Consider the following 15,381-nt stretch of genomic DNA (forward strand, 5'->3'; position numbering starts at 1 on the left):
GTGTGTGTGTGTGTGTGTGTACTGTCAAATCAGATCTGACTGGTAGAGGAGGAGATTGCCCCTCCTTCTTCAGCAGAGCATCTGGTGGATTTGCACCACATACCTCTGGGATTGCAGTGCAGCTTCTTGCTAGTAGGCCATCAGTGCTCCCGTGGTGTGGTATTTTTAATTGCTTGGCGTGTGTAAAAAGTCAAGGCAATGATTTAAAGGAGACTGATGCCTTTGAATTGTAGGTGGAGTTTCTGAATAGCCCATGGAGAGCCAAGAGACTATCTGTGATGGAAGAAGTATAACCAGGGTGCTTCTTGGAGACAAGCCCAGTGAAATGCTTTAGGCATGCAGGCTTCTAGGAGGGGTCAGTGCTTGGGAAAGGACGTCACGCTGGGAAAAGGGGTCGGCAAAAGGAAGACGCTCGAGGAGATGATTGACACAGAACTGCAAGAGTGGGTGGGAGCCTAGTGTAAACGTCAGGCTGGTGCAGGATGGGGGACTGTTCTCATCTGTTCTTAGGGTTGCACACTGAACAGACTATAGTGTAAACATAACTTTCCATGTGTTGGGAGATCAGACACCTAACTCCCTTGATTTTATATTTGCTTTATGATGGTGCTCTGGAACCGAATCCACAGTCTTTCTGAGGTTTCTCTGCATGAAGAATTACAAGTCCCTAGTTTCCTATTTGCAGCACCTTTTTATCCACGGGGGACTGCACAGGTCAGGTTAACTGTTCTGGGCCACTGAGGATTAGGAGCAGCGAGGCTACACCTCAGTGCAGGGACGGCGGTGAATCAGTCTCCGGACTTCTGTTCTCTGAAAGCTCTCAGGGCCTTGTGTGCTGTGGGCAGTGTCCTCGGTCACCTCACTAGGAGGTGTATCGGGAATGCAGCACCTCCCCTGTGGTGCGCAGGGCACGTGCCACACCTAGGTAACGTGCTTGATGCCAGTACTCCTGGCTGGTCATGAGGACCCACCTGGGAACCAGGTGGATGAGGTCCCTGGCCTCATGAGGATTTTTTTTTAAAATTTGGAACACTTCATGAATTTGCGTGTCATCCTTGCGCAGGGGCCGTGCTAATCTCTGTATCATTCCTGTTTTAGTGTATGTGCTGCCAAAGCGAGCAGTCATGAAGATTTTTTATGTGGTGTATTTGGGAACTGTGTGTCAGACACTGAGTTAGTCCCAGAGGGCAGTGGTTCAAAGACCTTGTTCTGTGTTTTCGAGTCGTCTGCAACACATAGTGACCCTATGTACAACAGCCCTAAACCCTGCTCTATCCCTTGCCAATCTCATTGTCTTCAACACACCTACTCTGTTACCCCAGTTACTGAATCAATCTCATTGATGTTTTCCTCTCCTGCGCTGTCCCTCCACCCTCCTAAGCGTGACGTCCCTGTTCAAGGACTGCCTTGCAGCATGTACAAAGTATGTCAGATGGAGCTTCAGAATGCTTGCCTCCAAGGAGCAGCCTGACTTCACCCTCTCTAGGATGAACTTGTTTGTTCTTCTAACAGTCCATGGTGTATTAAATAATCTCCAGCACCAAAGCTCCAAGGCATCAACTCTCCTGTCATCCCTAGTCATTGACCAGCTCTCTGATGCATAGCAAGTAATTGCAAAGACATGGATCAGGTGCACCTTAGTCTCTAGAGTGACATCGTTGCTCTTCAGTACATTGGAGAGGTCTCTTATAGAGACTTTCCCAGTGCAATTTGTCTTTTAATTTCCTGGCTGCTGGTACCAAGCAAAGAAGACCTTAGGTACCATCAATGAGTCCTAGTGACCATGTGAACACTGAAGCTCTCAGTGCCACTGAGAAGCTGTAACTCCTAGTCGACCTCCATTGGGTCCTTGTTGTGACTCGCAACAGGAGGAGACTATCTTTTTTCCTTGGATTTGAACCTCTAGAGAGGCCTGATCTTTGAGTTAGCAGTGCAGTTTGCTACAGTTATGCCACCAAATTGAAAACTTGGCTGCTTCCTGCTCCATTGTCACAGTCTCCGGCAGGTTTGAGCTCGCTGTGCTAATCCGTCTCTCTGAAGGTCCTCCCTCCCCTCCACCACTGACCTGCTTTACAAGCATGATGTCCTTCTCCAGGGACCAGTCCGTCCTAGTAACATGTCCAAAGTGTGTGAACTCCCCACTGTCACTGAGTAGGTTCTGATGCAGTGATCCTGCATTGGGTTTCTGAGGCCATAATAGTCACAGGAGGGGACTGCCCATCTTTATTCTGCAGAGTGCCTGGTGGATTCAAAACACTGACCTTTAGTCAGCTGATATGCGATGCACTGTGTCACCTGAGGTCCTTGTCAAAGGAAATAGAAATACAGAACTTGTCAGTGTGTTACATTTCACTTGGTATTATAGCATCCCATTTTACAGATGAGAAAATCAAGGCTTATAGAGGCAAAGGGTACGTGTGTCTGGTCTCAGAAGCCTGGTCGAGACTGGGTTTGTGTATGAAAGCATTTCAGTTTATTTCTAACTTAGAGGACGGAGTCTTAAAAGTACCAGCAGGAGCCATTCAAATGAATAATAGATATAAAATCAGCTTAGTCTGTTTAGGGAAAACTCAAGCATACTTCAAGATTTACTTCACTGTTAAGCATAATGGTTTAGAGGCGGTTTATTAGCTCTGCAGCCTTTATTTTGATTAACTTGCAAATGAGATCTTTTTTATGCACCAGACCTGTACCTCAAATCGCTGATGAACTATGCGAGCAAATATGGCTTTTAACATTTGCATCACAATGGTTGATTGAGGAGAGCAAAGCCCAGGTAGGTGGAGGGCCATTTACCAGCCCCTCAGGGACATGGTGGTGTGGGACTGAGGCGGCCTGGGTGAGATCTTATCTCCGTGGTCTTTTCGTGGCCATTTCTCCGGGAGGACCCTCCTCCCTGGCGAGCAGGTGGAAGATGCTGGCGTGTCCACCAGTCTCAATCCTCCCTCTCTTCCTATCACAAAGTAATTTACAGCCACACGTACATACAACACAGGAAGCTGCAGGACTCCAGCAAGGTGGCCTGGGCACTGGAGCTGGGGTCAGGGTTGTCTTCTGCCCCAAGAATTGCCAATCAATTGTTGGACCTCTGACCTGGGAGGCTCAGAGAGGGGCCAGGATCTTCCCAGGCTACCAGGCTGGGGCCGAGCTGGAAGGGGTCAGGGCCCCAGTCCTGTAACAGTGTCACTCCTGCTTGTGGGACCTGGGGTACCGGGCGGGGTGGTCTTGTAGGCAGGCACCCACATGGCCTCTGAGCCCTATGAAATAGGGGCTTAACTTAAGGTTCGAGCTGAGTCGCTGCCTGGAAGCACATCTTGAATATCAGGCCTCTGGCCGTCTGTGAGCTTCCGGTTCCGGCAGGCAGACTTGGGGCCCCAGGTGCAGGTAAGTAAGGTGTCCACGTGATAGTTAGAAGCTGTCAGGTGGAGTAAGCCTCATAGCGACCCCGTGAACGGCGGACCTGAACCCTGCGCTGTCCTCCTCCATTTTCATCATTGCTGACACACTTGAGCCCTTTGGTGCAGTGACCAGGTCAGTCCACTCGGTTGGGAGTCTTCCCCTCTCTGGTGCCTACTGTAAGGCGTTGTGCTGCCAACCCAAAGGCACGGCGATCGCATCCCTTAGCTGCTCAGAGAGAGAAAGATGGGCAGTGTCCTTCCTTGCGACTGTCCGAAAACCTTCTGGAGGGTCAGCTTTGGGTCGGTACCGACAAGACGGCCACGTGGGCGCCCCGGCGGAACCGGGCTGGGGCTGCCCGTCGGGCCTGGGCGCAGGGCCCGAGCGCGGACGGCAGGGGGCGCTGTCGGCTAAGCCTGGCTCCCGGCGGGGCGGGCGGGGCGGCGCATGCGCCCTGGACGCGCTGGTGGAGCTGCGCGCGCTGCCCGCGGGGGGCTGGGGGGTCCCGTCGGGGTCCAGCCTGCGCCCGCGAGGATGACCCGTCCAGGCCCCCCTGCCGCCCTCGGGCTTTCGTGCCAGTTTGTCTTTAGCACCGTCTACGAACTGCTCGGGAACTCGCCGGCGGCTGCGCCCTGTGCTCGGCATGTGGCTCTGCGGCCCTGGGTTCTGGGCGTTGCATTTATTCCCGTTGTCTCTGTCACCCCATCGCCGCTCAGGACGATGCTCTTGCGTCTTGGGAGAGGGAACCCCTTGCCAGGGTGCCACCTGGATCGGTGATAATACCAGCTGCCAAGGGCCCGGGGGCAATGTGCCCTGCAGGATGGGTCCAGGATTCCCGCAAAGACTGCAGGTTGCACTGTGGTCTCTCCGAGCCTCAGTTTCCAGTGCCGCACAGTGGCCTTGTGATGATTGAGGTGTGCTGTAAGTCAGCCTGCTGATCCCAGCCATCAGACACTGGACACTGAACCTGTGGACCTGGGCATGTGGGTGCCAAGGGGAAGTCCGGTCAGTGCCCAGGTGGTGGGGATCCGGGTTCCTGTAGAGAAGGGAATTCCCTCATCCATCTACCTGGGCATGAAGCTTTCCTGCTGTGCTTCTGGCCTGTCACCTGCTCCTAGTCACAGCTGGTCTCATTGCCCGTGTTTAGAGGACAGAAGCAGGCCTGTGAACTGAGTGGGACTGGGGCTGCGTCCTTGGTCTCACCTCTGGGGATTCTTAGACTTGGTATAGGGGGTGCACTCTACATCTGGGCCTGCCCCAGCAGAGGGTCTGAGGGAATCCCGGGGGAGCCAAGCTCTGAGTCTCTTTAACCACCCACCCAACCTAGAAGGCTGTGGGGTTGGTGGAGGAGGGTCACTGAGGAGGACAAGGGAAGGTGCCCACCCAGGTCCCCGACGTTGAACCTGACAAGAGGGCTGGGAAGACATATGGGAACTTTGGGCAGGATCCCATTAGTAAGTCTCTTTGCATCCCCGGGGGATAAGGGTTTGGATAGGTTGGGGGCGATATTCCCATCCATGCTTGACTTTCCATAACCTGGGTTCTGATTCTGGCTGTTCTAGTCCAGTGCCTGTCTCTCCACACTGTGATCCAGTGACCTAGTGATGAGACATTAACAACTCTCCCTTCGCTGAGGACTGGCTTGTGCTTAAAGGAGCCTTGGTGGCACAGTGGTTGAGAGTTTGATTGATACTCAAAAGGCCAGTGGTTCAAATCTACTAAGAGAATCAGCTTCTGTGATGATTGCAGCTGGGAAACCCATGGGACCATTCTGCTCTGCCCTCTGGGGTCACTGCCCTGTGGGGTCGCCGCCCTGTGGGGTCGCTGCCCTGTGGACCCTCCTGCTCTGCCCCGTGGGGTCGCTCTTAGGTGGGATTGGGTTCATGTTAAGGTTCACCCTGTACACCTGCTCTGCCCGATTGGTGATTAACAGAACCTGGGGGCTTAGAGGGCTCTTAGAGACTGAGGTGGGACAGCAAGCTGACCCCCCAACTCCGTCCAGGGCCTGGCACCCAGACCCTCCATTCTGTACTGGGGACGAGAGTGGTCTGGGGCTGGGTTAGGCTAGAACCCTGGCCTCCAGCCCAAGTTGTGACCAACTCCAGAGCTGCCCATGGGCATGTCCTCTTCCAACTTGGGGAAAAGATGACTGTCTTAGTTGGACATTTTGCGGGGGCAGCCCCCTTCCTAGTGGCTCTCCTGCCTTAGGGTGCTAATGAGGGTGTATGTAGGAGCACCTGTCCTCTTGCCAGAAATCAGTGACCGCCCCTGCCTGGCTGCTGGCGGCTGTTTGTACCTGCCCCTTTGCAGTGGGTGAGTGGGGTCACCACGCCCCTGCACGCAGCCGGCCTGGGCTGTCTGTGGTGGCTGGCCCTGCCCTGCCTGTGGCCAGCCACTTTTCCAGAGCAAAGCGAAACCTCCCCAGGCCTCCCCAGGGCCTAGCTCGAAGCTCTGAAGGTGGGATCCAGAGGCGAGGTCAAAGTTGTGCTGCGAGTAAACAGCTGAGGGTTGGGCCTGTCCTGGCAGGACTGCCGGACAGCTACAAAGGGACACTGTCAGGCATGTCCTCCAGCAGAAGGGACTCATTGAGTTTACCAGACGAGGCTTGCCTGCTAATTAGACGGGAGGGCCCTGGCAGAGTATGGGCTGCAGGAAGGGGCCGGGGGGAGCAGTGACTGTGTTGGGGCCCAGCCTGCTGACCACCTAGACATCCCCATGTCCACACGAGGGTCCAGATGTCCAGCTGCTCCAGAACTGGCGAGGGCTGTAACCATGGAGACAATCAGCCCTGGTTTACGTCTCACAGATGAGGCAACAGACCGCTTGGTGGGTGTCTGTGCTTTTTTAGGGACCAGAGCTCCTCCAACTCCCTCTCAATATCCTGGGGCTGGGTTTTGGGGCTGAACTGGGGGGGTGTCAGGGGCAATCTCATTGATGTGTTCTTGCTGTCTGCATAACCCACCATGGAAAAAAAAGGAGAAAGTACCGAAATCTCTCATTTTCCTTCACAGAGAGAAAGGTCCCATTCTACAGATGAGAAAACTGAGGCTCCACAAGGCCAGCCTGCTCAGAGCCACATGGTCTGGAACGTTCTCTCATTTCTGCTTTCTGGGGGTGGGGGAGCCTGGGCATGTGACCTGGTCAAGAGGCTGGTGGAGCCTCAAGTCTATGACCCTTTGTCACCTGCTGAACTTGGAACAAAACTCACCCCCTTAGCTCTTACTTTCAGCCAGACAATTGACAGGCTTTTCAGGAGGCCAGTAACACCAGGGGGGGCCCTTGCTCCTTAGAAGAACCAACCATAGGCCTGAGGCTCAGATGGCAGGAAGGACTCAGACAGGATTAATGGGCAGGAGAATCACGGAGATGAAGGGGAAAGGGTGCAGTCACTGTGGGTGTTGAAATGAACGTCATGAAAGAAAATGTGTTTGAATGATTGAGTGGAAAACCAAATAGCTTTGTAAACTCTCACTCAGATTCCAATAAAAAGGCAAAAAGGAAAGAGCACCTTGTGTTGGGAGCCTGGCTCTGATGCCCTCTTGCCACCACCCCATATGTGGACCCCCAGATGTATGACACATTTTGGGGTCTCCTGTGACTGCCTGGCTCTGGGTGGTGGAGCTGGGGTAGCCCTGAGGAGAACTAGATACAGCAGGGGCACTGTGCTTCGTGACAAAGGGCTTTCCTTCCAGACTGGGACCTCAGCCCCCGTGGCCACACGAGGTAGGAGGACACACAGTGACACCTGTATGTGGCATCGATGGTGCCACTACTCGGCCCCTGAGATACTGCCCGTCCTCCGACAGCACCACTCTTTTTCCTTCAATACGGTCTATGCATCTCGGCCGGCCTGTGGCCACTTACCTGGTCCTCGAACTTTGTATCCACCCTTTGTGTCCAGCACTGAGCCGCTAACCTGTTGGGCACCACTTCAGGTGTTTTTGGAGTGAGGGGGCTGGAGGTCAAGCCTGGCCGGAGCAGCATGGCCTGCCAGTCCACTGTTGGAGCTGGGCCTGGGCTGAGCTCGCTGTTTGTCCTGCTGGAGACAGAGGTAGCGTGGCACTGGCCAGAGCTGGACGGACTCCTTCTAGGGCACTCGGGAGGTGGCAGAGCTCAGGGATGCATTGACTCAAGGTAGCCAGCCTTGGCTCCCTGAACAGGCCACTGGGAGCCAGTGGTCTCCGGGACTCCCTGAGGGCAGGCCCTTGGCCTCTGACCTTCACAGCATACCCAGCTATGGGGAAACCATGCCTCTCTCTGGCGTGTTTCTAAGTGGATCAGTCGGGGTTGGGATTGGGTACGTCTCTGCTGTGGGCTTTTTCGGCCGTGGACCAAAGTCACGGGCGCTGGGCCCCTGTGTGGGCAGTTCTGTGACTGTAGTGATAGGAGGAAGTGCTCCCCATTCTTCCTCTCTTGGGGGTTCAGGAGGACAGCCAGGTCAAAACCAGAGGAGACTTGCTTCGATAGCAGATTGCATTCCAGGTAGTTCCCCATCTGGGCTGGGACAGTGGGCCACTCTTCTTAGGCTGTTCCTGAGGACAGGGTCCTCCTAGGCCTGGCTGGGCTTTCATTCAGCTCGAGGCTGGGAGGAGGTGGTGTCTGGGCCCTTCTAGATTCGACAGAGCCCGAGAGGGCCACCAGAGCCACTGCCATCTGGGACTGACCCCAGGTTGGCTTCCTGCCTCTGCTGTGTTTGAATGAAAATGAGAGAATCTGAAAAGAAATGTGTGATTTGTGACCTGTTAGGATCTCCCTGTTGAAATTATAGACTCAGCATTTCAGAGCTAGAACCAGACAGCTGAGGCCAGACCCCTGCTTTCTAGCCAGCAGGTGCTTGCTCAAAGACACAGAGGACGTGAGGGACCAGAGCTGGCTCTGCCTCCAGGTCCTCTGGCCTCCAGTCCTGTGCTTTCTGGACTCACGGTGAAGAGGGTGAGGCTTGTCAGCTTCGGTTTAAAGCCAGATTTCCAGGCACAACACAGCAGATTTCACTCAACATGGGCACATAGGAGAGAATTGTGTAACCATCCTGTTGTTCTTGTAGCAAATTACCACTAATTAGAGGCTTAAAATAACGCCTTTTAGTGACTGATGGTTTCTGAATCAGGAGACTGGCCTCAGCTGGGCCCGCTGCTCCCAAGGCTGAGGTCAGGTGTCGGCAGGGCTGTTCCTGGAGTTTGAAGCATGTGGTGTTGGGCAGGATAGTCCTCAAGGCCGTAGCGCTGAGGCCCTGTTTTCTTGCTGGAGGCTGAGGTAGTTCTTGGCTCCTGCAGCTGCCCCAGTCCCCGGCCACGTGGACCCCACACGAGGCCTTCCCGTGGCAGCTGACTTCTTCCAAGTCTGCAGGAGAAGCTCTGGCCCCGGTCTGCTAAGGCTCCTGGTACAGTGTCACGGAGCCCAGCCATTCACTAGTCCACCTTTTATTCCACATTCTCTTGTTCAGAAGTCACAGATTCCACTGGACTCGAGGGAGAGGACTGCTCAGGGTAAGACCCAGGGGGGCCACTTTAGGGAGTGTCTCTCTGGGAGTGAGTGTTTTCACAGAGTAACCAAAGGGGCAGAGAGTATGCATTCCAGAGATAGAGACAAAGAGAAAAGAGATTTAGACTGTGTTAATGTTTTCTTTTCTAAAAATTGTTGCTTTGTTGCTGAGAATATACACAACAGTCTATTGAGAATGAATGGGGAATATGCATGGTTGTCACTATGCTCCGTGTGGAATTCAGTGGCACTGTCTCCTCCCAGCTGAGCAGCAGTTCCCCTGCCCCCTCCCGAGCTGTCCCTTCCACTGACCCTGACTCACTGCCCCTCGGCGCCTGTCGGCTCTTGAAGCAGCTGTTGACATTTTGATCTGTGTAGATAGATTTGAAGACAGCATGTTACTCCAGGCAGACAGTGTTTGCTAAGTTAAGCCATTGTTTGGCTTTATTATTTCAGAGGACATTTGGGTTGAAAGTTTCAAGATGATTTCAAGACAATAGTTTTGGGGGACTCCTTAGCCCCGGAAAGTCTAGATTTCTTGAGAATTCAAAATTCTGTTCTACATTTTCCCCTCTTTGGATCACGATTCTGCTATTCAATCATTGATCAAAGTAGAGAACATCAATTTTTCTCTAAATGAAATGAAACTAAAACTACAATTAAAAGAGTTGAAGTGCACTGGATACTCTGGTATTTCATGTCTCCCTGCCTCACGTTAGGTTCTTAGGGCCGCTCTGATCCAAGGCCAGAAAGGGGTGACCTGGAAGAGCAGGAATGTACAGTCTTATGTTCTGAAGGCCGGGAGTCTGATCTAGGCCATTGGTAGGGCATGATCTCCCCCCACTTGATGGGACAGTCCTTCCTAGTCTCTTCCAAAGTTTGTTAGCCCTAATCATCTCTGGGCATCCCAAGGCTTGGTGAAGCATCCTCATGGCAATCCCTTCTCTGTGTTCTTTCTCTCCATTTTCCTTTTTCAGAAGGGTCACTGCCCAGATTGGAGTAGGACCCTACCCAATTTCATGTTGATTGAGTATATTGTTATTTCAAAATAAGGTCACATCCACAGGCACAGAGCTTAGAACGTCTGCATATGTTGGGGAAGAAACGGCTCTCCCATCCTGCAGAGTTTGGGAGTCACCCTCGGTCCAGACCTGCATCCTCTACTTCGTGGAGACGCGGTGGGACCGTTGCTTCTGTGGTATGTAAAGCCAGCCCTGGTCTTCCTGCTGCAGGGAATGGGAAGCCATGGCGAGGTTCATCTCGGCCTTGTTGGCCACTCCGCCTCGGGGCCCAGTGGAGCTCTGTGTTTGGAGTCTGATCTCAGCCAGGAGGGGGCTTAGCAGCATCTTTGTATTTCCAGGGTTTTCTCAAAGAGAGGGCCCAGGCTGTCTACTCCGCACTAGGAGCCGCTTTCCTGCCCCAGCCCCTCATCCCCTGAAAATGCGTACCTGCACCACGTGTGTCTCCACCCCTTCCCCCCGTCTGGAGGCCTCTCAGCTGCTGAGCCTTCCATTGTCTGCAGTGGTCCAGAAACAAAGACACTGAGAGATGAGAACTTCAGCTGCGTGACAGCCCCACGTTCCTTGATTTCATTTATCCCTAGTCGCAGCTTCCAAACCAGCACCATCTCAAGGGATATTGACACAGCAGATAAGTTCATTGGGGCGGGGGCTGCCGCGGTCGGAGTAGCTGGCTCTGGAGCTGTGACCGGGACTGTGTTTGGCCGCCTCATCATGGTTATGCCAGGAACCCTTCTCTGGAGTAGCAGCTATGCCTTCCCAGAGGCCACGGGACTCTTGTGCCTGACGGTGGCCTTTCTGATCCTCTTCGCCATGTGAAGGAGCCATCTCTACCTCCCATGGTTTGTTGGTTTCTCCCACTGTGTCTCATCTACCCTGTGTTCCTTTCCCTGTATCTGCCCAGGCAGCCTGGGTAAAGTGATTGGCTCAGGGTTTGAGGAAAGAGGGAAAAAAAATACTGTTAATAAGATTTAAAAAAAAAGAGAGGGCCCAGGATTCTTGAACGATGGACTCTTTGGGACACTGGGAAACCCCACATGATAATCTTGAGTGTCTGGTCAAGCCTGAAGTACAGTGTTGTCCGTGTTACCTAGTGAGGCTGTAAGACGTACAAGTGGATGGTTTTAACAAATGATCATTTATTCTGTTAGTTGAGGAGGCTACTAGTATAAATGCAGGCGGCAGCTCGAGGAGCAGGCCCTTCTCTGTTGGTTCTGGAGGAAGGAGCATCTAGCTTTCTCCAGCGTCTGTAGGCTCGGGCTCCTTGGAGATCACCAGGGGTTTCGGCCCTTCTTGGTGTCAGGGAGCGTCCTAGTGCAGGGACCTGGGTGTAGAGGCAGCCCAGGCCCAGTGCTTCTCTCTTGGTGTTTCTGAGGGCCCCACTCTTGACTCCCTTCCCTCTCCTTTCAACTCATATTAGATGAAAGCTGTCACAAGCCACATTCTCTTAGGAGATTAAGGGGTGATGCATCCTACTCTTAAAATGTTTACAATTGTATGGCTTACCGTGTCATGGGGATCACTGCTCCCACATTCTGTCGTTCCATCCTGTCATCTGTAGCAGCTGACACCTGGCTGTGCTACAGCTGGTTCCACTCTGGCCGCCCTCCCCTGAGGCTTATCGTCCTGGTGGGAGGAGGTGGTCCTCTTTCTCCTTCAGAGTCTCTGGTGCGTTAGAGCGGCAGGAGACCAGCAGCCTTTGACTCACCAGTGCAACTGGCTTTGGACTTCGTCACCAAAGCGCTATAATAATATTGTTACGGAAATGTACTTTTTGGGGGACACCAGTCTATGATAGGTGTTAAGGAAAACCCTAAAGGATCAGATAGTGAGATCTGAGAGGAAATGCAGTGCTGTCAAGAGGGGACCCCCCCTAGCACCTACCTGGCTCATCATTCCCACACCATGTCCCTCCCCGGTCACACTCTGCTGGATGCGGTACTTTGTCACTGAGCCCATCAGAGCCCTCAGACCTCCCTTGTGGTTATGACGTTTATCAGGGAAATCACAGGTGATGATTTAGGAGAAGGATCAACTTAGAACAGGAAAACTTCAGATACATTTCATCAGTTAGCACAGGTTCTTGGTCATGGCGCATGTCAGCTCCTTGACCCCTCAGCCTTTCAGCTCCTAGGCCTGAACGTTGCTCTATTGCAAAACTCTTCTCTTTGTGACAAGTGCCTGCAGGGAGGCAGCCACTCTGCCTTCATCTCTCCTCTTCCAGGGCCGAGAAGCCCACCACACTGTCTGTCAAGGGCCTCCAGGTTCTGCAGGAGCTGCTGTATTTGCCACGTCTGCCATCTCACTCCTCTCTGGTGTGACAACTCTCTCTCTTGGGTCTAGGAGCTTCTCAGCAGAGGGACTCTGAGTTCAGATGTGACCTCTCCAGGCTCATCTTCACGGTAGTGAGGACTCCCCTCCCCACAGCCTCTGGATTGCTTCTCATTAACCTGTTGTTGTTACGTGCCATTGAGTCAGAACTGACTCACAGCTAACCTTCCAGCAGGTTTCCAGAGGCTGCAAATGGTGTGGGAGGTGCATCTTTCTCCTGTGGAACAGGTGGATTCAAACCCTGTACGTTTGAGTTGACAGCACAACTCCTTACCCACTAGGCCACGAGAGGTCCCTGTTGTTAAATCTAGTGGGATGGAAAGCTAGTTTCCTCTTGGGGTTCTGTACACCTTGCTTGCATGATCCCACCTCTCCAAGGATTCCATGCACTCTATTTGCACAATTAGCCGCTGTTCACCCTCCTGATGAACCACAAGCACCTTCTTTGCACAGTCCTGAGCCGTCATTGTGGATGGGATAACAAAGCCCTGCAAGAAAGGCCTCCTTCCACAGGGCACTGCAGCCGCCATCAGCAGTTCTGATCGCCAGCCGACGGATCTTCGCCTTTGCTTGGGTGCCTTCTGTGAACTGAATCATGTCCTTCTCCAATAGAAACTGAATTCCCAAACTCTGTCCTGTGTACCAGGAGCTCTAGCGGTGGGTGCTTAAGGGATGAGGCTGGTAAAAGTCACCCAGGGGGAGATTGCCCACCTGATAAGCTGCTGATGGATTCAAGCCTCTTTGCATTGCAGTGTTTCTCCCCACAGACTAGGCCACCAGGCTCCCTGTCAAAGGTCAGCAGTTTGAATCCGGCATCTACTCCATGAGAGAAAGGTGAGTTGTCTCCTATAAGGATTTTTAGCCTCAGAAACGGAATAGAGGGTTGCCAGAAACTGGTGTGAGTTGGAATTGAATCTAGCATCTTGGTACCTATCATTATGGTGCTGTTTGGAAACAGAGGGTTTTCTTTTGTTATGTTAATGAGGCCATGCTAGTGTTGGGTGAGTTCTAAACAGAATCACTTCAAAGCTATGAAAAGACCAGATCAGATAGACACACTATCAGATAGACATGCACACAGGAAGTCAGCAGTAAGGGGTCTCCCACAGTGAAGGATGGCTGGAGACGCCACAAACCACAAACAAATGGTGAGAGAGAGTTATTGCTGTTAGGTGCTGTCAAGTCGAGTATGACTCCCCGTGACCCTGTGATCAACAGACCTGACCCCTGCCCTACCCTGCGCCATCCTCAGCCTCTCTGACCCACGTGAGCCCATTGCAGCAGTCTCTGTGTCAATCCAGCTCGTTGAGGGTCTTCCCCTCTTTGGCCGACCCTCCACCTTTCCAGGCGTGATTTCCCTTTCTAAGGAACGATCTCTTTCCAAGGAATAGAGAGTAGATTTATTTCCCCTTCTCTTTAAAGTCATCTGCTTGTGGTGTTTCTGTGATGCAGCTCTGGGGAGCCAAGATGCTGTCTGTTGGGGCTGGGACGTGAACTGGCTGTCACTAGAGCACGTGGGCCACAGCCATCCCCAGGTGTCCTCCAGGTGTCTGCCAGACTCCAGGTGTCACAGCCCGTAACCCACGGAACGAGGCACAGCCGTTAAGCAGGGTCCTGGCAGCCCCGTGGCTGGCTTTGATTTCGTGGTGGACATGGTCCTCATCTTGTCCTCACTGATGCCCCGCCTGGTCCCAGGTGCTCGGGAAGCAGTTCTGCGGTCCAGCTGCAGAAGCAGCGTTTTGTTTCTCGAGATTATTGACCATGGCATTGATGGCCACAGGAACTGCGCACTTACTCAAGCTCAGAAGTGTAACCCCCAGATAAGTGAATGTGTGCAGGGCCAACACAGCTGGTGCTCTGAGATGTCTTCCCCCCTCAAGGGCCCGGGAAAAGTTGGCATCTGTGTTCCTCCGCGTGTGTGCCCCTGTCCCAGTGGGCATCCGAGCCCCTGTGCGGACAGACAGCTTCTGAAGAGCTTCGGGTGAAGTGCTCTCAGGACTGGCTAGCGGCTTCCATTTCACCTGGAGTCTGTGGGCACTGGCAGTGCCAGGGGTCAGGGGCCATCGCTATGGAGTCCCAGATGGCACCTCCTGATCATGGAACGGGGGTTTACGAATGTCAGGATAAGGAGGAGGTGGACAGAGTGCATACCATGCAGAGGAGGCTGGAATGGAGCAGATACTCAAGGGGTTGGGGTGTGGAGAGGCTGGGGTGCCGAAGAGTAGAGGGCAGGAGGAGCTGGGCATCAGGACTGGGTGTGGAGGGAGGGACTGGTGGGGTGCAGGGCCAGAGACAGGAGCAGCATAGGATTAGAGGTGCTGGGTTGTCAGGACAGGGATATAACAAGCTTAGGGTATCACGATTGGGGTACTTGAGAGCTGGGGTGTCAGGGCAGGGATATTGCGAGCTTACAGTGTTACAACTGGGGTACATGGGAGCTGGGGTGGGCTTGTGGTATCAGGGGTGAAATGTATTGTGGCTGGGGTGTTAGGACAGGAATGTGTGTGGGAGGAATCAGGAATGCTGGGGCTTGGGATGGGTGCGGAAGTCTTGGGGTGTCAGGCCGTTTGTGGAGGGCTGAAGGGCTGTCCTGGAATCTGGCCCAGCTCCAGCTGCCTCCGGCTCCCTGCCATGATTTCTCTGCTGACAATCAGCACACGGTCAGGGGGAGACCAGAGATTGATGACTAAACCCTTTCCACGTGCCCTAGCTACGCGCCTGGGGATTGGGTGAGGCCTGCACAGCGGCCTCCTCACTGCTGATCTCAGGAATCCTTGGGTCATGGGGAGAGGCAGGCGCTAAGCGAAGGTCGGGCCGCTTTGCCAGGCGAGGAGGCCGCACCTGAGCCGGCCATGGTGTACATATGCTAATTAGGAAAGGCTCGTATTGAATCAGAACTGACTCACAGCTGACCCTCCAGCAGGTTTTCAGAGGCAGTATAATCACATGGGAGGAGATTGCCTGTCTTTCTCCATCAGAGCAACTGGTGGATTTGAACCTTGTGCCTTTGGGGCATGCATTCGAACATCCTTTGCAGCTCCTTACCATTAAGCCACCAGAGCTCGCTAGAAAGATAGAAAAGATGCAGATAATTCATCCATAATCCTGTCTCAGAGACAATGCTGAGTTACTTGTTTTTTTGTTTTTAACAACA

Source organism: Elephantulus edwardii, unplaced genomic scaffold (assembly GCF_000299155.1).
Source record: "Elephantulus edwardii isolate Elephantulus edwardi_28Jun2011 unplaced genomic scaffold, EleEdw1.0 scaffold00006, whole genome shotgun sequence".
Taxonomy (NCBI): Eukaryota; Metazoa; Chordata; class Mammalia; order Macroscelidea; family Macroscelididae; genus Elephantulus; species Elephantulus edwardii.